Genomic DNA, 26,358 nt, shown 5'->3' with positions numbered 1-26,358 from the left:
TCTGCATCCTCTTCTCTCACACCAACTACCTTCATGTCCTCTTTCACTAAATCCATAAACCTCCTTTTTGGTCTTCCTCAAGGCCTCCTGACTGACTCAGCATCCTTCTACCAATATATTCACTATCTCTCCTCTGGACATGTCCAAACCATCTCAGTCTGGCCTCTGACTTTATCTCCAAAACTTCTAACAAGTGCTGTCCCTCTGATGTACTCACTCCTGATCCTATCCATCCTGGTCACTCCCAAAGAGAACCTCAACATCTTCATCTCTGCTACCTCCAGCTCTGCCTCCTGTCTTTTCCTCAGTGATACTGTCTCTGATACTGTACTTTTGCTGAACATACACAAATGACTGTGTACGTTTAACACATAGTGTCAATTTCTTGATGACACGCCCCCCTTAGCCATCACTGGCTGCAGTTGATGGATTTTGAGCACTCAGTTGTCGATTTATGCCTGTTATGGTGGTACGTCATCTAATTGCTTTCTTAATATTTTAATTCATAGTAACTATGTTGAACAAAAACAGAAAGTGGAATATGTGCAACGTGAATTTACACGTACTCTATAACGGAACGTGATGGGAGTCAGTGTTCTGCATGATTTGCAATGTCAAGTTGAGCAACTCTAGTCTCGCACTGGCAAAAATAAAGGAACACTTACTTAAGCTGCATGGAAAACAAAGAAACAGACTTTGCTGTGAAAATGACATAAGAGCAGCACTTGCCAAGGTGAAGCCACGCATACCTGAACTGGTCTCTCAATAACAACAGCAGAAGTCCCACTGATTTGCAGCTAGGGAATTTCATGCGAGTTCATGCACTGTCTTGGTTTTGTGCTTTGAAAAAGGTGACATTAATGCACAATTCATTTAATACACCAGTAAAACCTATACTTATGTCTTGAATTTGAAAAAAAAAAAAGAATTTTGTTTTACTAGAGAAGAGTTCGGTAAGCATATGAAACCGGCAGGGTTCGGTACCTCCAACAAGGTTAAGAACCACTGCTCTACACCAAACAACATCATTGGTCTCACCACAGTTTTGTATACCTTTCCTTTCATTTTAGGTGAAATTCTTCTATCACACCTGACACTTCTTCACCCTTTCCATCCTGCCTGTACATGCTTCTTCACCCCTTTTCCACATTCTCCATTGCTCTGGACTGTTCACCCTAAGTACTTAAAATCCTCCACCTTCTTGATCTCTTCTCCCTGTAACCTCACTCTTCCACTTGGGTCCCTCTCATTCACACACATGTACTCTGTCTTACTGCGTCTAACCTTCATTCCTCTCCTTTCCAGGACAAACCTCCACCTCTGTAGCTCCTTTTCCACCTGTTCCCTGCTCTCACTACAGATCACAATGTCATCTCCAAACATCATAGTCCATGGAGATTCCTGTCTAACCTCGTTATCAGCCTGTCCATCACCATAGCGAACAAGGGGTTCAGAGCTGATCCCTGACGCAGTCCCACCTCCACCTTGAACTTCCCTGTAACACCTACAGCACACCTCACCACTGTCTTACAGTCCGCATACATGTCCAGCACCGCTCTAACATACTTCTCTGCCACTCCAGACTTCCTCATGCAATACCACAGTTCCCCTCTGGGCACTCCGTCATTAGCTCTCTCCAGATATACAAAAGCACAATGCAGCTCCCTCTGGCATTCTCTGTACTTCTCCATCATCCTCAAAGCAAATACTGCATTTATATTACCATTTTTTGGCATGAAACCATACTGCTGCTCACTTGTGCCCTTAGTCTAGCTTCAACTACACTTTTCCATAACTTCATTCTATGGCTCATCAGCTTTATTCATTTGTAGTTGCCACAACTCTGCACATCTCTCTTGTTCTTAAAAATGGGCACCAGCACACTTCTCCATTCCCTAGGCATCTTCTCGCTATCTTACATCCTGTTGAACAACCCAGTCAGAAACTCTACTGCCACCTCTCCTAGACACTTCCATACCTCCACAGGTATATCATCAGGGCCGAGTGCCTTTCCATTCTTCATCCTCTTCAATGCCCTCCTCACTTCATCTTAACTAATCTTTGCTACTTCCTGGCCCACAACAGCCACCTCTTCTAGTCTTTGTTCTCTTTCATTTTCCTCCTTCACCAACTCTTCAAAGTATTCTTTCCATCTTCCCATCACACTACTGGCACCTGTCAGTAGACTTCCATCGTTTTCCTTAATCACCCTAACCTGCTGCACGTCCTTCCCATCTCTGTCTCTCTGTCTTGCCAACCTGTATAGATCAGTCACCCCCTCCTTACTGTCCAACCTATCATACAAGTCATCATAAGACCCTTGTTTGGCCTTTGCTACCTCTACTTTCACCTTATGCTGCATCTCCCTGTACTCCTGTCTACTCTCCTCAGTCCTCTCAGTGTCCCACTTTTTCTTAGCTAAACTCTTTCTCTGTATACACTCATGTACCTCCTCATTCCACCACCAAGTCTCCTTATCTACTTTCCTACCAGATGACACACCAAGTACTCTACCCGTTTCCCTGATCACATTAGCTGTTGTTATCCAGTCATCTGGAAGCACCTACTGACCACCCAGATCCTGTCTTACCTCCTTCCTAAAAAACAATCAGCTTCCACCATTTCGTCCTCTGCTCCGCCTTTGACCTCTTCATCTTCCTCACCATCAGAGTCAATTTTACACACCACCATCCTGGGCTTGAGCTATCGATTGCCACTACGCCATAGGTGAAGTAAATTCCAGAGTGGCTACAAGGTTTTTAGCCTGTGTAGCTGCCATGGCATTCCGTGGCTTACAACTTTTTTGGATTCACGAAAATCCCCGAGAGATAACATGAGAAAACATACTTTTTCTCTCGCTAGGCATGCCGACGGAAATAGCCAAAGTGACCCGAACACTCCCGATCATTAAATATGCACTTGGGTCATGACCTCCTCTCGTCCAATGAAAAAAAAAAGGATTCTATTTTTACAAGCTCATCCCGCGAATTGGTGTACGACAAGGCGAGGACAATCAATTGAAAGAAAATGTGTTTTATAGTAGACTTTGTGTTAAAGTTCTAGGGCAGTCACTTTAATGAGTTAATTAGATTAATTAATTACGCTACAAATTAACGTGCTATAAAAATTTACGCAATTAATCACGAGTGGCAAGTCAATGCGCAAGCATTTTAAATTTGGCCCACTGAGTGACCCGTAGGCTGCAGTGACGTCACTTCCCTGCGCCACTCGTCAAAAGCAGGGTGACTGACAACAGAGATGGACGCAACACAGGAGAGCGAGGCAAGCCCACTCGGACCTTTGGGTGGAAAGTTTATTTATAAAAAGAACAAAGACGGGACCGTCAACAAAAACGCAGTGATTCTGCGCTGCCAAACTGCGCTGCAGACGCCTCCGTCAGTCTGCCCCAGGGCAGCTGTGGCTACACACGTAGCTTACCATCAACAAGTATGAATGAGGAGTGAATGAATAATGGATCCAATGTAAAGCATCTTTGAGTGTCCAGAAAAGCGCTATATAAATCTAATCCATTATCATTATTATTATTATTATTTGTACCTTTTGTAAAAGAGAATTTTCATATCACCGAAGCAGCTCCAGCCTAAAGTATCATTTAAATGTAAAACATGTCAAGGACACAAAGTTGAATGTTAGCTTACCCTTTTAAAGGAAAAGCCCGTTGGCATCTCGCTATTTAGTTGCCTCATTTAGAGGCATGTTATACTATTCATTTTGAATTGCTGCATTGAGTCAGCTTTAGTATTCATTTTGATTGAGAGTCTGCTTATGTGCCTATTTGAGACTGAGTCATTTAATTTCTGAATTTTTTTTATTTTAATTATTCGTATTGCATTTTTGAGAAATGCACCTGGCCTAATTGCTTTGCTGATGTCCTTGGCCTTTTTTCTTTTGAATTTCATTTATAAAGCACACTTAACCAATAAAAATGTGTATTTCAAATCTTCTCTTCTTGGTGTATTCTATTGATTAGTCATGCACTACAATTTTGTAATGTCCTAGAATTCAAATTCTTTATTTGGGGGCCTTTAACAGGTATTAAAATGTGATTAATTAGATTCATTAATTACAAATCCTGTAATTAGATTAATTTTTTTTAATTGCATGACAGCACGATAAAATTCTAATTGAACAAGAAATGGTGAATACTGACAGGGGGTAGGAGTGGTTACAGACCGATCAGAAGGTAAATGAAATATATTATCAATAATTTTTTGTAGTCTTAGACTTTTGATACCTATGACCGGCAGGAATAACCAGCGATGCATGTTCGGTAAATGTGTATTTACCTCGCTTGCCATTTTTCATGCGTTTTTAAATTGAAATGAAAAATCATATTATCGAATTGAAAAAAACAACAACCTATGTTTTTCTGCCAACCAAAGGACAACTGAAGAATAAAAAATACAGTTTTGGTTAACAAAGTTTATGGTGCCATAAAGTTTCCCTATTGAAAAAACTTCCAATATTTGAATGCCAGTGTGTGAAATGACTGCAGCATGTATTTCAACTGACATTTGGGAACTGATTAGCAAATCATCCAGTAACTGTGGGAGATTTCTTGGGCTATTTTCTTATTCTTGCAATGATGCATGAGGACAGCAACCAGTTGATGTGGTATGGGAAATATCTGTCTGTCAAACGGAGTTGTAAAACTGTTTATAGGATCCACTGTCATGAGTTTACATGTAGAATATTTTCACACCATGAGGCACAGTCATGAAAAGTGAGAAACTTTACAGTGAAATAACTGAATGCAGGAGTAATGCAGGAGTAATCAAAGTGCACAAGTATTAGACATGGATTCTGACATGTTTCCCATGATTATCACAAGGTTGATCAATGTAATTGATCATGTGTGCGTATAGAAGTTTTGTATGTTTATGCTTTTGGACTAAATTTTTTTTTAAAAATTTTATATTGAGTGTGCCCTCGTCTTTTGCGGTTAATGCGTTCCAGGAACCACTCGTGATTGAGGAATCCATGATCTAGATCTATTCATCATATTATTTACGGAAAATGAATGTTTATGAACCCTCCCCATACTGATATTAAATCATCTTCTATCTGCATCACCTTTTCCCACCCTCTTATCAACTGTTTAAAGAACTTTTGTGTCTCATAAAAGTTTGAGACTGATGGAACGAGAGCAATTCCAGATGCCTTCAGTCAATAGAATGCGCATACGGTATCACGTGACTACCGACCAAAAATCCACGATGGAGTCGCACGGGTGCACTTTACTTGAATAATCCCCAAACGGAAATTAGTCGCACACTCTAGTTAATCAATCACATTCATATATGCAGTATTTTCTGCACTATAAGGCACACTGGACTGTAAGGCGCACCTTCAATGAATGCTTTTCATACATAAGGTACACTGGATTATAAGGCAAACTGTTGGGTTTTGAGAAAATTAAAGGTGCACCTTATAGTGCCAAAAATACTGTAGTGTGTACAGGCCCTGTAAAACACACACACACACACACACACACACACACACACACACACACACACACACACACACGTCCTGGAGTATGCAGTGGGAGGTGGAGTGGCGGGCAGCTCCTTCCTGGTGTGTCCTATTGAGCAAATTGAGCAAACTGTAAAGGGGGACGGCGCCTTGCTCAAGGGTGCCTCTGCAGTGCTCAGGAAATGAGCTGACATCTCCCCCTGTCAGTTCACACTCCAGGTGGCTGGGCAGGAATCAAACCGCTGATCTTGTGATCATTGGATGACCCACTCTACCCCTGAGCCACTGATGCACTGAGTCTACAATTTCTGCAACAATAGATGGTGCAGAAATCAATAATGAAGTAGAACTTATAGGGACAGCAGAATCATTTGCCACTAAAAAGATGTATCCAATAAACTAACTAGGTTTTGAACTAAGTAGGTTTTAAACTAGGTTTTAATCTAACTAACTACATTTTGAACTAGGTTGTTAAACTAACTAGGTTTTAAAAGAACTAGTTTTTGAACCAACTTGGTTTTTCAACAATGTTCTAAACTAGGTTTTGAACTAACTCACTAGGTTTTGAACTAGGTTTTAAATTATAACATAAACAATGTATTTATGTATTCATTTATTATGTTCATTGTTTATGTCTACACTGTTTTCACTTTTACACTTCTTAATATCTTATTTATTACACCATTGCACATAACTTTTGTATTGTACTGTACAAATGTTTTTTTTGTGTGTATTTTAGTCGTTTTTGCTCTTTGCATTCTGCTTTTCTTTTTTCTACAGCAATCCTGATTTATGTGCCTTCAATTGCCCCTTAGGGACTAACAAAGATTTTTGCATTTCACTCATTTCTCATTAGTAATAAATGCATATCAAAAGTTAGGCTGTGTTCTACGCAGTGTTTTCACACTACCAATATTAACAGCTGAGGTACTTCCATTGTTTGACCCCAGGTGATAAAAAAGTGGGAGCAGGAGTGGTTTTGTAACACGAACAACTAGTATCCAGCATGTACTGATGAAGCTCATTGTATGAGGGTTCATGGTTAGGTTATATAGTGTGTGTGTGTGTGTGTGTGTGTGTGTGTGTGTGTGTGTGTGTGTGTGTGTGTGTGTGTGTGTGTGTGTGTGGCTGAGATCATCATGAGGCAGAACTGTAGTTCATCACAAAAACACACATACAAGTGAATACCAACATGGGTCCAATCACACAGACACACATTAGTTTCTAAGGCAACTTCAAACAAACACTGTGCAAATGGTGACCCCCACCCCAGCAGAAAACGGGGAGGCACAGAGGCAAAGCAGACAAAAGAAAATAATAGTGGAGATGAAGACAAGAGACCTGCTTTTTGAAGACAAAAGCAGATCTGTAGCTGTAAAAGCTGGACTTTATCCATTATCTGTGTCTTATTCAAAGTAGACATTTAAAAAAAGCGTTCAAACCTGTTAATAGTCACTGTTTCCCCCTCAAAAAGACCAAAATTATGCTGAATCTTTGGGTTGAATATAATTTGTATTTTTTTTAAAATTATTCTCATAGAAAACTTACTTTGAAACAAGTTCATATTAAAGCTTAGGAATTATGAAATACTGCTATCCCACAGGTTTCTTTTCTTCGTTGCATCACATACAACCAGTGTCCATAAAAAGCTAAATACTTAATTAACATTAAGACAGAAAAGGAAACAAACCAATCAGCAACTGACATTCAGCTTATATAAATACAAAGATTGGTTGCTACAAATTAAACATAGTACATATAAAAATAAACAAAATACTTCATAGTGCCATAATTAAACAGGAAGATGCAGACATTTCACTGAAAATACACTGTAGTCCAGACATGACAATTGTGCTCTCAATCAAAAATAAAATGAGCTTGTATTTTAAAAATTGCCCAAACTGGTAGGTCAGGAAGCTTGACTGTTCAGCGTGACAGATTTTTCTCAAGCACAAAATGAAAGCGGTGTACAATTTCCAAAAGCTGTTGACTGGAAGAAATCCATGCTAATTGCGAATCAAATGGGCTGCATCAACACACTGGCCAGTGGGCTTCAAGAAATTCTCATGTTATCTGAATAACATCTCAGCATGACTTTGACAACAAGAGGCTAGGAAACAAGTGCAGTTCTCTGTGAGTTGGTGTCAAGGTCAGTGTGCTGTGCTTTGACCCCATTCTGTCATGTCGGATTGCTCTCAAGGACATGCTGTCATAGCAGGATGACCGGAGACTCCATGCTTTCCAGGCCCGTCAGGTTAGGGCCATAGGGATTGCGACACAAATCCATACAAAGCATTCGTCATAGACAGGAAACTCATTCCAACTGATGCTAACGACACCAATGGGGTTAGGGACGTACTCCATGAGACCCATATTTGTTAACCTTTGGTAAGCATTTGGAATATAAAACAAACACAGAGTACAGATAGAAAAATCCATCCCTACTTATCCATTTCTATCTAATATTGGAAATGAATGAGCTCTAAGTCATCCTGTAATTTATGTACAGTGTGCCCTCGTGCATTCGCGCATTAACACTCGCGACTTCACCTCATCTCGGATTTTTGGTCGGCAGTCACGTGATACCGTACACGCATTCTATTGGCTGACAGCATCCGGAAGTGCGCTCAGTTCCGTGTTTCTCAGACTTAGGTGAGATACCAAAGTGCTTTAAACAGTAGATCAGAGTGTGGGAAAAGGTAATACAGATAGAAGGTGGTTTAACATCAGTATGGAGAGGGTCATAAACATTTAAATTACTGTAAATAGGATGAATAGTTTGTCGCTCGATTGCAGAATTCGTTAATCGTGTGTGGTTCCTGGAACGCATTGCCCGCAAAGAACGAGAGCGTACTGTACTATTTTTCTCCATTTGTCATCCAATAAATCCTGTTCATTTTTCTTCCTTGTACATTATTATTGTTATTTTGTGGTTGGAAAGGTATGGCCTGCAGTATTTCAATGCCACCCTGTCCTTCTCTGACAGTCACACATATTATGAGGTTGTAGAAGGAAGGACAAGCTTCCTGACAGGATGTGGAACAGAACAGGGGAACACTGGAACTCAGCCACACTCTAAAAAACCGGTTCATATGTGTATGAATGAATGTACAACTCAGCTTTTTCTGTAGAAAAAATTAACTTTATGTATTTACAATATCACTTGTTAAATTGAGTTAACTCAATTTAAATTGTTAAATTGAGTTAACTCAATTTAACAAGTTGCTTTCCCTGAAAATAAATATGTTAGTCTTAACTCAATGAAATTAGTACAAATACATGGACTCGTACGATTGTACTGCAGTTCTCTTTATGACACACACTCCTTCCAAAATCCATTTCCATGTTGCTTGAGACTAGTGATGTCCAAATGAGACCTCATAAGGTTTCGAACCCTTTGGGACAATTGTGTTGAAAGCTGGTTCATTACTCAGAGCTTCATTAATTGAGAACATGGGTGTTCAGATATAACAGGATTACTGTGTAATAAGAGGCGGGAGTAGAAAAAAAAGGGGCTACCAGACGATGCTTCTGCTCATAAGTTACAGCACACAACACAGAACAAAATAAGTAACGTTCACATGTGCTAACTATTCTGAAACTATCCTGCTTCAGATGCACAATCACTGGCTCTTCAAGAGCCTCTCCTGGGCCCGATTCTGGGTCGAAAATATATGGTGACACGATAAGAACTCCAAAAGCCATAGCAATGAAAAATCTAAAGCCTTTGTCCCGTTAACCAAATGCTCTTCTTGAGAGGGCCGTGTCGCAGGTGAACTAGGTGTTGACAGACGGAGCTCATTAGCATACTACAACAGGAGGTCTGAAATGAAGCGTTTTGTGAGGAGCTCAATGAGCAATTATTAAAAGCTGATATTTAGGATCACAGATCACTTTGGGTCAAAATATTTGGAATACAGTCTAGTTGGACATCTGCCAGTTGTGTGAGATTGATTCAAAAAACAGTAATATGGAACCATTAAAAAAATTGAAAATTAAACCTAAAATTCAGTTTGAGACTTTAAACAGCATGTCGATATCTGTTGATAATATAATGGAATGTGTTGAAGTGTCTTTAACAAGACATGACTATAGTTGTCAGCTGTGTGTACAGGGCTACAGACAGATGCTGGTTAATTCTTGGATCAACACTGTCTGCTTAGGGAGGCTAATATGATCATTATATTCTTGTCAAGACACCCTCAGAACATTGGCGAGGTCAACTTCTTGTTTTGACCACCTAAAATGTTGACAAAACTTGCTGCTCCTAAGAAGAATGTAAACATGGTTATGCTCTTAGTTATATCTGGGACAAAAGCTAATATCTGCACTTGCATGAATTGGATGTAAGATGTTATGACTACACTGATAAGGGAATGGATAGTTGAAGCAACAATGTGCCACAATGACTGTCAAAATTCAATGTATGAATTTGTTGAAAAACATATAGTAATGAAGCTTTGATTTGAATTCTGGGGTTGGGGACTACACAAGCCAGAAGACTTCTGCCTGTCAGCCCTTGTTTTGGATGTTTTTGACGTTGCATATGACATTAAGGTGGTGACGAAAGTTGTAATAACATGTCCAAAAAAAAAATGGCAAAACCATCTGTCAGCACAGTCTTCAACTTCCACCGCTAGGAGAACTTCCACCCCCTGGAGAACTTCTGCCTGTCCTGTTAGCAACCCTTGAATTCCAGTGGACACTGGAATTAAGGGATGATGTCAAGCTGAAAGGCTCGTATCAAGCCTTATTGACGCATGGGAATGCGGAGGCAGCCAACAGGTGCTGGCAGGCCAGGCCTGGTTACTTATGGAGGTGAATTCTTGGGTTTCTGAAAAGTTCGGGGGAAGCCATGGAGTAGGACTAGTGGTTAGCCTTGAAGAAATTGTAGCTAGATGTCCTGCACCTCGGGAGGGAAAGCAGTACACCATCAGCACTGTTTACAGTGGAGGCTGGGAGCAGCTGACCACAACTGGAGATGTTGTCGGGTGGTGGAAGAACTACTTTGAGGTATCCTTCTATCAAGTCTTTCATGGGGGAGGCAGAGACTGGGGTCTCAGAAGTGGAATCATTCATCAACTGAGGTAAAGAATACGAGGTGATTGCCAAGCTCCTCAGTGGATGAGATTTGCCCTGAGTACCTTAAATCTCTGTGCAGGGATTGTTTTGCTCAGATGCTCTTCTGCCTACCTTGGTTGTAACAGGTGGTTATTTGAGTCACTGATGCCTTTCTATCAGCTCGAACCAGTCTGGACATTCTCCTCTGACCTCTAGCATCAACAAGGCATTTCCGCCCACAGAACTGCCGCTTACTGGATATTTTTTCTTGTTCGGACCATTCTCTGTAAACCCTAGAGATGGTTGTGCGTGAAAATCCCAGTAGACCAGCAGTTTCTGAAATACTCAGACCAGCCCTTCTGGCACCAACAACCATGCCACGTTCAAAGTCACTCAAATCACCTTTCTTCCCCATACGTTGCTCGGTTTGAACTGCAGGAGATTGTCTTGACCATGTCTACATGCCTAAATGCACTGAGTTGTCGCCATGTGATTGGCTAATTAGAAATTAAGTGTTAACCAGCAGTTGGACAGGTGTACCTAATAAAGTGGCCGGTGAGTGTATATGACTATATTCCCAAATTCCTGCTCAGATGCTTCCTGTATATCCTACACAAAATCTTTATGCCTACGCTGTTAATCAACAATCTAGTAGCTATTTGTACTCAATGATTGTGATACATAGTCTTTGCTTTAACTATGTTTTGTTTGAACGAAACATGGCAGGTTTCAACTCAGACACTGAGCTTCAACTCTGATGCAATTCCCATGATGGGAGGAGTACATCATCCATCTGGAGACCTTCCTTACTGGGCTGACTCAAATATGCATTTCTGTTCCTGAAGAACAACGTCCTGACTTCAAAATTAGTTTCAGGCTTTTAGTTAGAACTAGATTTAAAGACATTGAAGAAGAAAGTGAGAGCTTGAGTGCCCAGCTCTTCAACACTATCAATATTTGGCAGGACAGAAAAGAGTAACACTGAACAAAGAGACTTTCATAGAAAAATTCTCCTTGGTTCTGCAATGAAAAGAGAATGCAAAAGAAAAAAGTTTTTATGTCAGAGCAATGACAAGACAACCAGACTTAGCTAATTTTATTTTGTCTATAGTATGACAGACAACTTAGCCTAAGAAAGACGTTCCTGTATTTAGTGGTGACCCTCTAGTTTCAGCCATTAATGCAGGCATTCAAACATAAAGCAGAACAAGACTGACTGTAAAGAAGACCACCTTTATTTTTTGCATCAATTTATAGTGGATCATCCAACAAAAATTAACAAAAGCTGTTTAAATATGGATCCTGCAACTAGATATTCTGAAGCAAAGCGCCTACTTGAGCATCACTTTGGCAATAAATTTAATTAAAAAGTATATCAATCATCTTCAGATCACCACCACTGTATCCGCCGCAGCGGGTCACAGGGAGCTGGAGCCTATCTCGGCGGCATAGGGCGGAGGTTGGGGGACACTCCGGGCACGATGCCAGTGCACCGCGGAGCCACACAACCATGCACACTCATTCCTACGGGCAATTTGGAACGGCCAATCAACCTGAAGAGCATGCTTTTGGAGGTGGGAGGAAGCCGGAGAACCCGGAGAGAACCCACGCAGACACGGGGAGAGCATGCGAACTCCGCACAGAGCGGGACTCGAACCCAGGTACGCCGTGTTGTGAGGCGGCAGCGCTAACCACTGCGCCACCGTGCCGCCCCTAAACAGTATATATATGGAGAAAAATTTTGCCGAACAATGTCTAAAGTATCTCATGAGGAGAAAGTTGATTTTCTTAAGAAAAACTGTACTCTGTTTGCATGTTTGACAAAAGGGAATTTAAGTAAGTCCTGTAAGCACTCTACTATTTTGCACTTGCCTGAAAGATGCCAGTAGTGGCACTGAGTAGTGGCATTTTCCTGGGCATGGTGGCCACAGGACAAACATGGGCTGGTATTATGAAACACAGGCTGCCGATAGTGTAAGTGAAAGTAGCCAAAGTAGTAATATCATAGAAACATACGCATTTCTTAGATTCAGGAAGTTCACTTCAGAACATGAAGTGCATTATGTACCATGAACTTCTCATGGGTACCATGAGAAGCTTGGGGAACGCTGGTTACGAGAAATGCTTTATCTGTACCGGATACTCTGAAACGAGTACTCAGATCAACCCGAGTAAAAAGTCATCGAGCAGCAATGATATATAGGCCCCTTCTTTTTTTTTTTTGGCATATGTTTAGTCCTTGCGGGTGATTTTGGTGGCCTAGTCTGTACAATTACAAGGGAAATACTGTTTCACCAATATAAAAAAGCACAAGTGACACGCACTTTAATGCATGTGGTTGGGAAAGCCTTTCTTGAAGATTAAATTGAGTGCAGCAGACCAGGACAGCTGGAAACCATGCTGTATGACATCATCATAGGCAGATATTTATGCACATGTGCGCACACACATGCACCACGAGTTAGATAACAAGTTAGAAAGAAGACCAACTCCCCTTTCTTTGACAATGTTAGAATTCCTACACACACACACACACAAACACATGAGCACAATCCATCAATTTTCCTAAAAGGAAATATAAATCATGTTCACAGAGATTTCATCATAGCATTGAACGGCAAGGAACACCCTTCTCTTCAATGTCTTTGTTTATTTGCACTGAATACAACAACGAAGGTCTAGATGAGCTCCATGTTATGATTTTAGATAGTGTGCCAGTATTACACAAGCAAAATAGGTATAATATACAGTATATATATATGTGTGTGTGTGTGTGTGTGTGTGTGTGTGTATACACACTGTAGTTTAGCAAGGCTTTGTAAACGCTAATAACATGAGAAAAACAATTGTTATACGATCTGTCAAATTTGTCCTATGTTCTAAAGAATTCCAGGACACTGCACAATTTCCCTAACCTAGACATTTTTGGTTGTGTTCGAGTTAGCTGCAAACTGCTGAAAGCTGCTTTCCAAATCTTCCTGTTAGAGATTATACATATAGCAATCTACCAAAATGTCACAACCCCATCCTGAACTCTGAAAAGAGTGACCAGAGCACAAGAATGAAGCATAGACATGAAAATGCCTTGAGAAAGGAAATCATGAGCATGACTCATTATTGCCTGAAGCAGCAGTACTCTCTCGAGGGGTTCAGCATACTGTCATTGCTGAAATAAAGATTAGCTATCAAAAGGTTGTCAGAATGATGGCAAACAAATGTATCCTACTACAGTAGAATACAATACAATGTTTCCCATTTCATTTCTTCTTTGCAAGTATTTGACTAGACATTTCTGGATTCACAACAGACTGAAGCCAACATTGTGCCAGCTTTGGGAAGCTGGTTCTCAATAAAACAAGGCCAAACTGGAATGCCACTTGAAAAGACATTACACATTTATTTTTACATTCACAAGACTTTTGAGATAGTTGGAGCACCATATGTAAAAAGTAGTAGTTGTGAACAACAACAGAATGGGCTTGTCAAGAGCAATAGATGACAGGGAGTAAAAGGGAGTTTTACATGAGAAAGATATATATCTTGTAGTGCTAAATGTACATGGAAATGACCTTAATATTGAGTTGGCTGTAAAATTTTAATAAGGGAAGTCTGAAATGAAATGCAGAGAATTTTGTGGAAGTTCTCCTGTAGACGCTTAAAGAAAACAAATACAACATGCTCAATAACCTCAATCATATAAAACCCACCACGCAATATATCAAATTGAATAAATGAAGCAAATGTAAGATGATCATTCAGGGAAGAGAAACTAACAACTGAGTAGATTTGAAAAAAAAAAAGCTTCTAATGGTACATTATAAGTTCTTAGAAACAGCGCACAGATAGCAAGAAAAATAACAACTACAGCACTTTACTTTATCACTCTAATTTCCCCCAGGGGTAAAGCAAAGCCTCCAAAGCAGTGTTAAACATGATAAATTCTGAAGTTTGAATACAAATTTGATGAACAAACTGTTAAAATGAGTATCATCTCATCTCCTAATAATGCATTGAAACCCAGCCCATTCTATCAACAAGTTTATGAACATAGTCCCTGACACTAACCGAACATGCTCACACTTAAGACGCAGAAACTTTCCTTAGCATACTGAAAACCATTTTGTGTCCATTCACAGCTCTCAATTCTATTCATCTCCTGAGTAAGGCCCTTTTCCTTCTGAAAGGAGGGAAAAGGGCCTCTGTTTCATTGAACGCAAAGAAACAGAAGCAGCATCTTTTATTTTGCTCATAGATTTTCTATGTAACCTTAACTTATGTGAGACAAAATATATAAGGTCTCAACATTTTAAACATGTATTATTTTAAATATGCATGCCCCTTGTGTTTCGGGCCTGTGCACACTATGTAGATGCATTTAACTACTAACCTGTGTGTAGAGTGGAGTCTTAATTTCCCTTTGGGGATTAATAATTAAATAAAACAAAAATAAATAAACATGTATTAGTCACAGATTTATGATCATTTTTGGCTCTATTAGCATCTATTTATGGAGACAGAACTAACAAAAAATGCCATGTAACAATTCATTAGGTATTCATTGTAAAACAATTTTCATTACAAACCTGCTGGAAAGCCAAGTAGAGTTTAAATTGCTGCACAGTTGCGATCCACCTACACTGCAGCACATCCTCTGCTGGACTTCTGTCTCTAGCACGCCTCTCCCAAGCTGAATGCAGGGTAAAACTTGCACCAGCTGCCCTCGTTCCTTCACTGTTGTTTTACAGTCTCTTCCCTTTTCTCATTTCATGCAAAAGAAGGAGCGGCTTTGCTGAGTTTGGCTCTGTACTGAGGGGATCACCAATAGCAAGCACAGCCAATCCGCTGTGCAGATTGCATAGGATGAGCCAGCATGTAGAGAGGAGGAAACTAAAAGTGAATGACGATAGTTGTGGGGCTTTGAAGAAAGGAGGGGGAGGGTCAACCTGATTTATATTCACACACAGAAGCACAGTCCTTTCACACAGAGGTGCCTCAATGCCTTTTGTATTAAAGGACAAAAAATCTTCAGACTTTTCCACCCATCCATCCTTCAAAGTTTATTGACCCATACTCGAATAACACTTACTACATATTTTCTCTCCTTCACCGCTAAAAAATATATTGCACCAACATAATATACTTTGGAATACCCATGGAAGAAAATTTCCCTTCCCTGACAGTGTGAAGTCTTTCTGTTGTTCTTTACTTTTCTTCTATCACATCAAATTCCATATATAACTTCCTGAAATCTTATCGTCCTCCTTCTTACGTTTAAGGATAAATATTTCAATTAAATTTCTCTTCACATAACAGTTTAGAACAGTTTAGTCCAATCATTAGCAAAATTTAAAAAATGTCAGTTTCGTTATATTGAGAACATTTTCCAAACATTTGTCGAATTTCCCTTGATTAATGGATTCCTCTCCAATACTCTTCCAAAAGACATGCAGTACTTTTCCTGATAGCAGCTTAACAAATTCCTTGTGCAAGGAATTTCCCTCTCCACGAAAGGAGACCATAAGAAAGAAATAAGGAGGGAGATTATCTGGAAACAGGAACTTTACCTGAATCAGTGAAAATGCTGAATTTTTTTATTTTTAGAATAATCAGAATACAGAGGCAAGTGCGGCAGTACCACAGTCCATTAACTCTAAGCCCACTAAGGAGACTGCAGGGTGGTCGGTCAAGACCCATCTTCCTTTCCTTTCGGCTTTTACCATCAGGGGTTGCCAGAGCAAATCAGTTGCCTCCATCTAACCCTATCTTCTGCATCCTCTTCTCTCACACCAACTACCTTCATGTCCTCTTTCACTAAATCCATAAACCTCCTAATTGGTCTTCCTCTAGGCCTCCTGCTTGGCAGTTCAAAACTCAGCATCCTTCTACCAATATATTCACTATCTCTCCTCTGGACATGTCAAAACCATCTCAGTCTGGCCTCTGACTTGTTCTTCAACACCTGTAACATGTGCTGTCCCTCTGATGTACTCATTCCTGATCCTGTCTATCCTGGTCACTCCCAAAGAGAACCTCAGCATCTTCATCTCTGCCACCTCCAGCTCTGTCTCCTGTCTTTTCCTCAGTGACACTGTCTCTAGACCAAACAACATCGCTGGTCTCACCACAGTGTGAATTCCACCTCACAGTTGGAATCATATATGCATACATATATATATATATATATATATATATATATACATATAATATATACATACATACATATATATACACATACATATACACACACACACACACACATATATATATATACATATATATATTATATATAATATAAACCAACACCTGATTTTGTGACAACTGAGTGTGTTAATTTACCACTCTTTTTTCACTTCCAAATTGTTAGCCTTATCATGAGCAAAGTCAGGCTATGACAACAAGCATAACTGCTTGAAATAAAGTCAACAAAGTATCAATTATTCAAACACATGAATGGGAAATCTGTAGTCTGCAAAGTCCTGCAGTTTTGTGACCTCTAATCAGTATCACACCCCCTCTAGGCGCTCTCTCACACCCTCTCGGACTCTGCATAACTGTCCCAGAATAAACCTTACCCCTTGACTTCCTGCAGCATAGCCAGGGCTGCATATCTAGTCTAACAATAGCTTATAGCCAACTGAAATGTGTGGAGGCCTGACAGGTTCCATGCATTAAAAAAGGATGCACTTCTAAATTGTTTTGTGGAACCGCCAGTTGTAACCTTCAACAAACCTTTAAAGGGAGAGAGAAAGATTATGCAGTTCACTTGGTAACAGAAAGATGGTCCCTTCTGTGCATTACTAAGCAGACACAAGCAGGTAAGTATATACAGTAGTTTGAGTACTTATGAAGTTCAATTGGAACAGGCTGAGTGCAACAGTTACTATTACGATCTAAATCACACACACACACACACACACACACACACACACACACACACACACACACACACACACACACACACACACACACACACACACACACACACTGCTGTGTCTGCCACAATGATTGTAATTTGACATGCCTTCTTGGTCACACAGAACTGAGTGAATAAAAAAAAAATGTTGCACATACATTTAGTGTTTCAAAATGTATGTGCAACTTTTTATTTATTTATTCATTCATTAAGTAAAATGATGGCAAATTGCCCCAAAGAATTCAATTTTTTAATATAAATCATCCTGATTTATACGTCTGTTTTTTGTCAAAATTCAGTTGACCCTACAAGCTCTTCTAAAAGGATAGATTGTGAGACTCTGACCTATTTACATTGGGAAGGAGGTTAATTGTCCCTTCTTGCCAGTAATAGTATGAGACAGAGGTAAATTTATCCATGTCAGGCACAAGGTCAGGAGGAGCTCGTTTTAGTGTACATGTGCAGTCTGACAAGAACTGTAATTTCACCATGCGATAGTTTATCCTGTTTCAGGGTTAGTTTAATTGTTAAAATCTAATAATCCAATTCTTAAGACAGCAAAGAAACTATGCGATTTCAAGCAGGTCATCCAATGACCACAGGATCAGCGGTACGATTCCCGCTCTCGCCCAGCTACCCCGGAGTGTGAGCTGACAGTGGGAGGTGTCAACTCACCTCCGGAGCACTGCCAAGGTGCCCTTGAGCAAAGCTCCGTCCTCTTTATAAGCTGGTCATAAGCGCACAATGAAGGAGCTGCCTGCCACTCTACCTCCCCTTTAGCTGCACGCGCACAGGCCCCTTGGGTGTGTGTGTTACGGGGCCTGTATGCACTGCGCATGAGTTTGACTACTAACATTGTGTGCTGGAGTGGATAATTTCCCTATGGGGATCTATGAAGTAAATTAGGTAAAAAAAACAACAAACAAACGTAGCAGTACCAACACGGCCATCTCATCATCTTCCCAACCTTGTAAGTAGTTTTTGTCCCGTACTGTCAGGAGTGGATTCTAATAAATTAGTCCATTTGAACCGCGCAGAGCAGTGCACAAACTTAAGTGTGTGTGTGTGTGTGTGTGTGTGTGTGTGTGTGTGTGTGTGTGTGTGTGTGTGTGTGTGTGTAAGTAAGAGAGAGAACAAAAAAGAAGGTTTATGTGTAAGAAGTTCAACTTTTCCAAGTCTCTACAAAGAGATTGAGTTGTTTGTGGCCACCAAAGCCCCACAGCCTAGCAGAGTTCTATGTTAAAATCCCACAGACTGCATTTTACTGAGATTATTACAAACATATCATGACCAGTGACATCGCCAGGAGACCAAACTCCACCACAAAGCCTTGGCAGGCAGACACCCATAAAGCCACAGATCTGTGATCATTGCAATGAGCCGATGAGCAGAGCTCTTAAAGTACTAGCAAAAATAAGTTGAACAAATCTTATCAAACAAAGACACTCATCTTGAAAACACACAAAATAAACTCAGATGAGTCAATGAGAAATCACCTATATCATCAGGGCGACACTCTTTCTGATTCTAATTTAAATTGTTTTTCTTTTGGAGGACCTTGTCTGATTAATTTCAATATACACTGCCCAGGAAAAAAAAAAGTCACACACTCTAATATTTCGTGGGACTGCCTGTAGTTTTGATTGTGGGGCGCATTTGCCGCGGCATTGTTTCGACAACCTCGTACAACGTCACAGCATTTATTTCTGTCCAGAATTGCATTAATTTTTGGCCGAGTTCTTGTATTGACAATAGGAGTCAAACCACTCTGCAAGGTCTTCTCCAGCACATCCCATAGACTTTGAATGGGGTTAAGCTCAAGACTGTGGGGGCCAATTGATGTGTTAAAATGATTCCTCACGCTCCCTGGACCACTCTTTCACAATTAAGAGTCCGATAAAAAATTTTTTGCATTGTTGTCCTGGAATATGATCGTGCCATCCGGGAGAAAAAATCCATTTATGGGATAGCCTGGTCATTCAATATATTCAGACACTCAGCAGACTTAATTTTTTTGCTGAGTAATATTGCTGAGCCTAGACTTGACCAACCGAAGCAACCCCTGATCATAACGATGCAATTTGCTTATTGAAACCCAAACGGTGACTTTTTTTTTGGCCGGGCAGTGTATACGTTTACCACAAATCTGGTAGTGTGTGTTCCAACAGGCTAATCAGAGTGCAAGCCTTTCTAAATTCTCATAATTTTTAAAATCTTTTAGCAAATGAGAAAATATGTAAAAAGGATATACGGTGACATTAGCTTAATTTATCAATGTTTGATATATTTGGATTACAGCTCTGCGCTGCACTTGGCATCATGCCCGAAGTGTACCCTGCCTCATCCTCCAAGTGCGCTTGGATAGGCTTCATTATGTGTGCATCATTCCTCAACTCATTTCACTGCTTAAATGGAGTTCTGAATATGTACCTTTTAAATGCACCAGGAAGTGCTAGCTTTGACCTTAAAAATATTAAATTATAATACATATCTAATAAACTTTTTTTTTTCAAAGCAACGGGTTCCCCAATCTGGAAAAATGCACAAACTTTAAAATGAATATTTTTACAAATACTGAATCCAATCCTTTTAGAAACACTGAATCAACAAAAAAGTTTTGGAAAAAAATTATAAGATCACACCATTAAGCTTGCATTTCTTCTCTAAATACAGTAATCCAGTTACTTGCAGTTAATGTGGTCCAAAACCTCCCGTGAAAAACGAAATTATATTTTATAGCGACAAACTATTTTATTACAGTAATTTAAACGTTTATGAAGCCTCCCCATCTCCTCACCTATAAATTTGAAAAGCTCACTTGAAAACCTCACCCTTTCACGCTTTTTAACTCCACCCACTACCTGTCACTCAAGTGCCCAACCAATCACAACGTCCAACCAATCATGGTGCATCTGCCAGAAGGAATCACGTGAACAATATGGCGTACGGCTCCGGGCAGCGAGGCTTTTTGTTGCGGTTACACCTTTTGTCCACACGACAACGCAGATATCCAGGAGGAAAACGCTGGCCAAAGTGAAATTTTTTGAAAACGCCGGGTATGTGTGTGGACATACCTGGCGTTTCCCTGCGACGAAAACTGCTGTGACATTAGTGTGTGTGACCCATGTCTACTTGTACACACAGAATGGACAGAGTTAAAACCGGCTATTTTCTGACGTGTAACAGTTCCACGTCGAAGACACGTTGATAAACTTGCTTGACAGTTGGATATTTGTACGTCTGTTTCCTTCTTTATGAGTTATAAAGTTTATATATTTATTCGTTCGTTCATCCATTTCATTCATCATTCATTCACATTCCACGCCAACGCCAGTTCTGGGTCAGACCGGGATGCTCTGCCTGCTGGTGGGAGAACTCTGTGATGGAGATCGTCCTCCAGGAGGAACGGCTCTAATTTCCACACGTCCTGGTCTTGGAGTATTTCTGCTTATAAACGTGTTGATCAACACACATATGCGGCTACGTGTGGACATGGCCTGATTCAGGTAGTAGTTCGGTTAGTGCCGCGGGTTTTGACAGCAATATAAGGCGGGTGTTTTCTAAAGCAGGGGAAATATTGTCCAAAAAAATCACCTAACACCTGCCACAGTGGACAAACATGTTGTTGTTAAATAAAAACCAATGATATGACCCAAGCATGATCACTTACTATACCTCAATGTTACAAAAGCACAGTCATTGTCCATACCCAAATCCAACCACCCTCCCCTCACTGTACATGTTTACTGCATTTTAATTTTCATCATGTCCAAATGATCATTTCCCATACTGCCAGTGTGTGTGTGTGTGTGTGTGTGTGTAAAAAATCAAAAATCAAATCTATTAATAATTGTCATAGGGAAATTACTTTTAACTCCAAATGCTTGCACACGTATACAGTATACAGTACACACACACACACACACACACACACACAGTGTACTGCCATCACTAGATTATACATGCTTTGCATACTTCCTTATTTTGCTGACATTTTTATTCACAGGCTTTCTGCAAAATGCCACACTCCTCAAACTCATGCCAACTGGGCGGCAGTGGCTCAGTGGTAAAGCGGGCGGCAGAGCGGGTCGTCCGATGTTCTGAGATTGGCGGTTTGATTCCCACTCCCGCCCAAAAATGACACCGGGAGGTGAGCTGACAGTGGGAGGTGTCAGCTCACCTCTGGAGCACTGCCGAGGCGCCCTTGAGCAAGGTGCCGTCCCCCCTCACCAGCTGCTCATTTGGGCGCTCCACAAAAGGGGCTGCCCGCCACTCTACCTCTCTTGTATGCCTACAGGCCCCCTTGTGTGTGGTTGTGTGAATTACAGGGGCCTGTACACACTAATATGCATGGGATTGATAAGACTAACAACAAAAAAAAAACTAGAGTGTGCATTTCTTAATTTCCCTTCGGGGATTATAACAGTATATATATTAAAAAAATAAAATTAAAAAAAACAAAAACTGAACACGTTGAACTGAACACATCCAGTAGATGTCGTACTAGAGCAAATGAAACCTCATGAAGCTTGGAATCGCAGTGAACCGATTGGGATGAAAAGCTTCAACGCTTCATGGGGTTTCATCTGCCCATCACTAACTATACATGGACTTCCCAGGTAACATAATTTTAGAGTGTCATAACTGTTCAAACAATTTTCATGTGTTCAGTGTGTTGGATGTCTAGTTTCTCTCCCCAGCATCCTTCAGTGATGAAGGCACGAAGTGAAGTGCTTTTGCTGTGATGGAAGCAAAGCTTAGCCAATAGGAGGCTTTGATCCGCTAAATGACTGAAAATATAACTGCCACCGCGCCAGGTAGCTTTAGCTGGAGCGGACCCACGAGTTCAGGTTAGCCACCCACGAACTCAGGCTAGCCACTCCCCAGCTCAGGTTAATCGTTCTCCAGCAGCTCTCGAGCAGTCAGGAAACCAGAAGCAGTGGGTGACTGTTAGAAGGAATCATAGTGGGAGGCGAAAACATTAGATTCACCACCAACCACTGCAACCACTTCAAAGTTCTAAGAGTTTTTCCCCGCTCAGCGACACACCCGACCAGTGATGACATGTTTAGCCGCATGTCTTCACTCAACCGCTGGCTGTCTAGGTGGTGTCCTTCTAACGACATAGTTTGTAGACAATTGGCAAACTTTTAGGGGAAAACCCAATTGTATTAGGAGGGACGGCATACATCCCACTCGGAATGGCGCTGCTCTCTTGTCCAAAAATTTGACAACATTTACTTTGAACCCAAAAGTAAATGACCCAGAGTTGATGCAGAGTCGCAGTCTTACACACTTCTCTGCGCTTCTAGAACTGTCACCTACTATGTCTGTCCCCCAACAGTTTAAAATTAATGTAAAATTAATTCATTTCAATTCCAGGGGAAGTAACAACATCAAAACCTAATAAAAACCAAAACCGAGACTCGAACAGCCCCAGAGAACAATAAAATGTAGTCTCCTGAATATTAGATCTCTGTCTTCAAAGCTTTTTTCATCAGACATTATATCAAATTATCATGTAGATTTATTCTGTTTGATGGAAACCTGGCCAAGTGAATATAAAATGAACTTTAATTCATTTGAAAGTCTTAGTCTGAGCCTGAGCAAATCTGAGCAAATCCAATCCACAAACTACTTTTATTGTTGTTATAATTTATCATCCTCCTGGTCCATACAGTGACTTTCTGAGGTTGCCGACTTCGTAACTAGTCTATTTTTTAAAACTGATGAGGTCATTATTGTTGGTGACTTCAATATTCAGATGGACAACATCATTAATAGCCTCATCAGATCATTTATGTTGTTACTAGGCTTCATAGGCTTTAGTCAGTGTGTGCAGGAATGTACACCAGTTTAAGCATACTCTTGATTTAGTCCGGATTTATGGGATGGAATTTGAAGAGTTACAGTATTTTCCGCACTATAAGGCGCACCTAAAAGCCTATAATTTCCTCATAAACCCACAGTGCGCTTATAATCCAAAGTGCTTTATATATGGATTAATATCAATATTAATATTAATATTTGTTAAAAACAAGATCGCTGAAAAAAAGCCGGCAGTCTGGCAGGCAGTCATGCCGCACTACACCACTAGGGGGCACCCTCACAAGGCACTCTGGGCGCACTACGCCACCTAACAACGGTAGTCAAGGGGCGTCGCCAAAGTGCCAGCTTTCAGAGAGCACCGGGGCCTGGATAAGATAACGTAGCAAAACATACGGAATTTTCAACAATTTTATTAATATAATTACCCTGTCAACAGGATTTGTACTACTGTCCTTGACCCTGCTGTTCTACATAATTATCGACCCATATTAAATATCCCGTTCTTATATAAGGTCTTGGAGAAAATGTTCTTTCCTTAACTCAAACAGTTTATTTGAGAATTTCCGGTCAGGTTTTAGGGAACATCATAGTACGGAAACGGCACTTGTCAAGGTTAGCAACAAACTTTTTTCAGACTGCCACAAAAAGTCAGTGAAGACACTTTAACTAATCCAGAATGTTGCTGCTCGTGTTCTGACCAGACCAGTACCAGAGACCATATTTCTTCTGTGTTGGCTTCACTGCACTGGCTCCCTGTGAAAGCTAGATTTTAAAACACTCCTCCTCACTTACAAAGCCCTTCATGGCCAGGTACCGACCTATCTGAAGGAACTTTTAGTTCCATATAATCCATCTAGAGCACTACGCTCTCTACATACATGCCTACTGGTGGTTACTAGAATCTACAAAAGTAGGATAAGGGTTAGAGCCATTAGCTATCAAGCCCCTCTGTTGTGGAACCACCTCCCTACCTCAATTTGGGAGGTCGAAACCCTCCCAATATTTAAGACTAGACTTAAAACATTTCTTTTTCAAATATTTTACAATTAAGGTTGCTTAGGCGAATAAATTATTCACTATAGGCCTACACTGCCGGAGACTCAAAATCAAAACTGACTGAGCTCCTCTCTCCTTCTCTGACCCTCTCTGTAACTCCTCCTCCTCTCTGACCTCTCTCTTAGTCTCCACACCTTACTAACTCCACTTCTTCCCCGAAGTTTCTGTGCTCTATGCTCTCACAGGTTTTCTCAGGTTTACACCTCATCTGTCCATCCACTGTGGACCTGCTCCTCTCATCCCACCAGTATCACCCCTCATTGATCCGTCGGTATGGGTCCTGTACAAACTTTAATGTCTAGAAAAACATCCAGGAGTCTAAAAATGTCTCAATTAATTTCTTGCCCATGTGATGGGCAAAAAATTAATTGATAATGTGACAGGAGTGCTTGACAAGAATGATTGAAATATTCCGAGTCCATGTGCTTGAGAACCGACATTATTTTAATGCCACTTGACATGTAAATGTTCCCGTCAATCCCTTGGATGTCAAATGCCTTATGGTATAGACTCATTTTTCTATGTTGTGCCAGATATTTGCATTGTACTTCAAATATCTGGCACAACAGGTTTTGAGCAGTATCGTACAAGGTCATTGCACTATGGTTTGAGTGCCCTGAGCTTTGTCAAATGGAATGTGAAGCCCAAGTTGAAAGGAAAAGGAAAAATATTTTCCATTGCACTTCTTTTTGAAGTGATTGTTGGGTTAATATATTGCACCATCAGACTTGGTCAATAACACTGTTATAGTGTTAATACTCAACACATCCATTATTGCGTAAATCTTTTACACTATCAGGGTTGTTCAGTAACACTGTTTTAATAATGTTGCACTTAGCTGTGCCGTATGGGTTTTCAAAGTGTTGTCCTCAAGTGACACTCCTCAGGTCAGCTGTATAGTTTTGTCTGGCTCCAGATAAGCAGTGGAGGGGGGGAGGGGGGGAGCGAGAGAGAGGGAGAGCGAGAGAGAGAGGGAGAGAGGGAAGGAAAGAGGGCGAGAGGGATGGAGGGAGGGATGGAGAAAGGGATGGACTGACGGAAAGAGGGATTTGTGTTGTACTATCTTTGAGATCTACTGCCACCACTTAATAAATGGCATCTATATCAGAAAATGAGTGAATTACTGAATTATTAAGCATCAGAACCAATGACAATTTTTAAGATTTACTATTAGAATAAATAAAAAACACATCAAGGTAAGTCCATTTAGATATATTAGCAAACAACAGACTCATTACGTGTGTGTGTGTGTGTGTGTGTGTGTGTGTGTGTCTGACATTCAGTGTGTTGGTCTTGAGGTAGAAATAAGGTCTGTCATTACTACCTTAAAAGAATAACTTCCAACACAGAAAAACAACTAGAAAAGCTGGAAATAAGCTATTTGTAAGCTTACATTTGACCAACGCAATGCAATTTATTCACTAAATATCCAGAAAGAGGTTACAGTAAGTCTCCATTTACTCTCTCTGTTCTTGACAAAACAAATGATAAGGGTGGTACTAAACTTCAACCAAAAGTCAAAACTTTAATCAAAAGTTTTGACTTTTGGTTGTCTTAATTTTTGTCTTAATTTTTTTTACCCATCACTGGGTGGTAAACAAAATGATCCTCAAAACCGTGGTGCCTTGATTCAATCAGCTAATATCTAAAGGTCTGAGCAGAAATGAAATACAGCTGAAATGTATGAGATATTCTTACCTCTCAGTGGGTTTCTTGAGTTAATGCTTCATCAACTGGGAAAAAACAAACATAAACACTGTTAAATTCTACATTGAAGACTTCTGACCAAGTCTTTGTCTTCACCAACTTATCTGGGTATGGGTCACAGAGGTAACCGTTTTAGCAAAGTAGCCCAGACACTCTTGGCCACAGCGTGCTTCAACAACTCTTTTGAGAAAATATGGAGGTACAGTGTGCCCTTGCTCATTCACGCATCAATGCTTGCGACTTCACCTCATCGCAGATTTTTGGTAGGCAGTCACATGATACCATACGCGCATTCTATT

General features: G+C 40.5%; 1 protein-coding gene across 5 annotated transcripts in view; it reads right to left on the bottom strand.

Annotated features, from left to right (window-relative positions):
- Window positions 1-26,358, bottom strand: part of add3a (adducin 3 (gamma) a) — an 85,597-nt gene that overhangs the window by 47,853 nt on the left and 11,386 nt on the right. For 3 of the 5 annotated variants that reach the window (XM_068320709.1, XM_068320716.1, XM_068320710.1), the window contains one exon: window positions 26,051-26,085. The exons of 1 other annotated variant lie outside the window; for it this stretch is intronic. The gene's annotated coding sequence lies outside the window, so the exon portion shown is untranslated. Of the gene's footprint in view, window positions 1-15,137; window positions 15,360-26,050; window positions 26,086-26,358 lie in introns of those variants that run through there. One more of the 5 variants, XM_068320711.1, reaches the window with a different exon arrangement.

The sequence above is a fragment of the Antennarius striatus genome, chromosome 8, assembly GCF_040054535.1.
Source record: "Antennarius striatus isolate MH-2024 chromosome 8, ASM4005453v1, whole genome shotgun sequence".
Taxonomy (NCBI): Eukaryota; Metazoa; Chordata; class Actinopteri; order Lophiiformes; family Antennariidae; genus Antennarius; species Antennarius striatus.
This window is presented reverse-complemented; position numbering and strand designations above follow the sequence as displayed.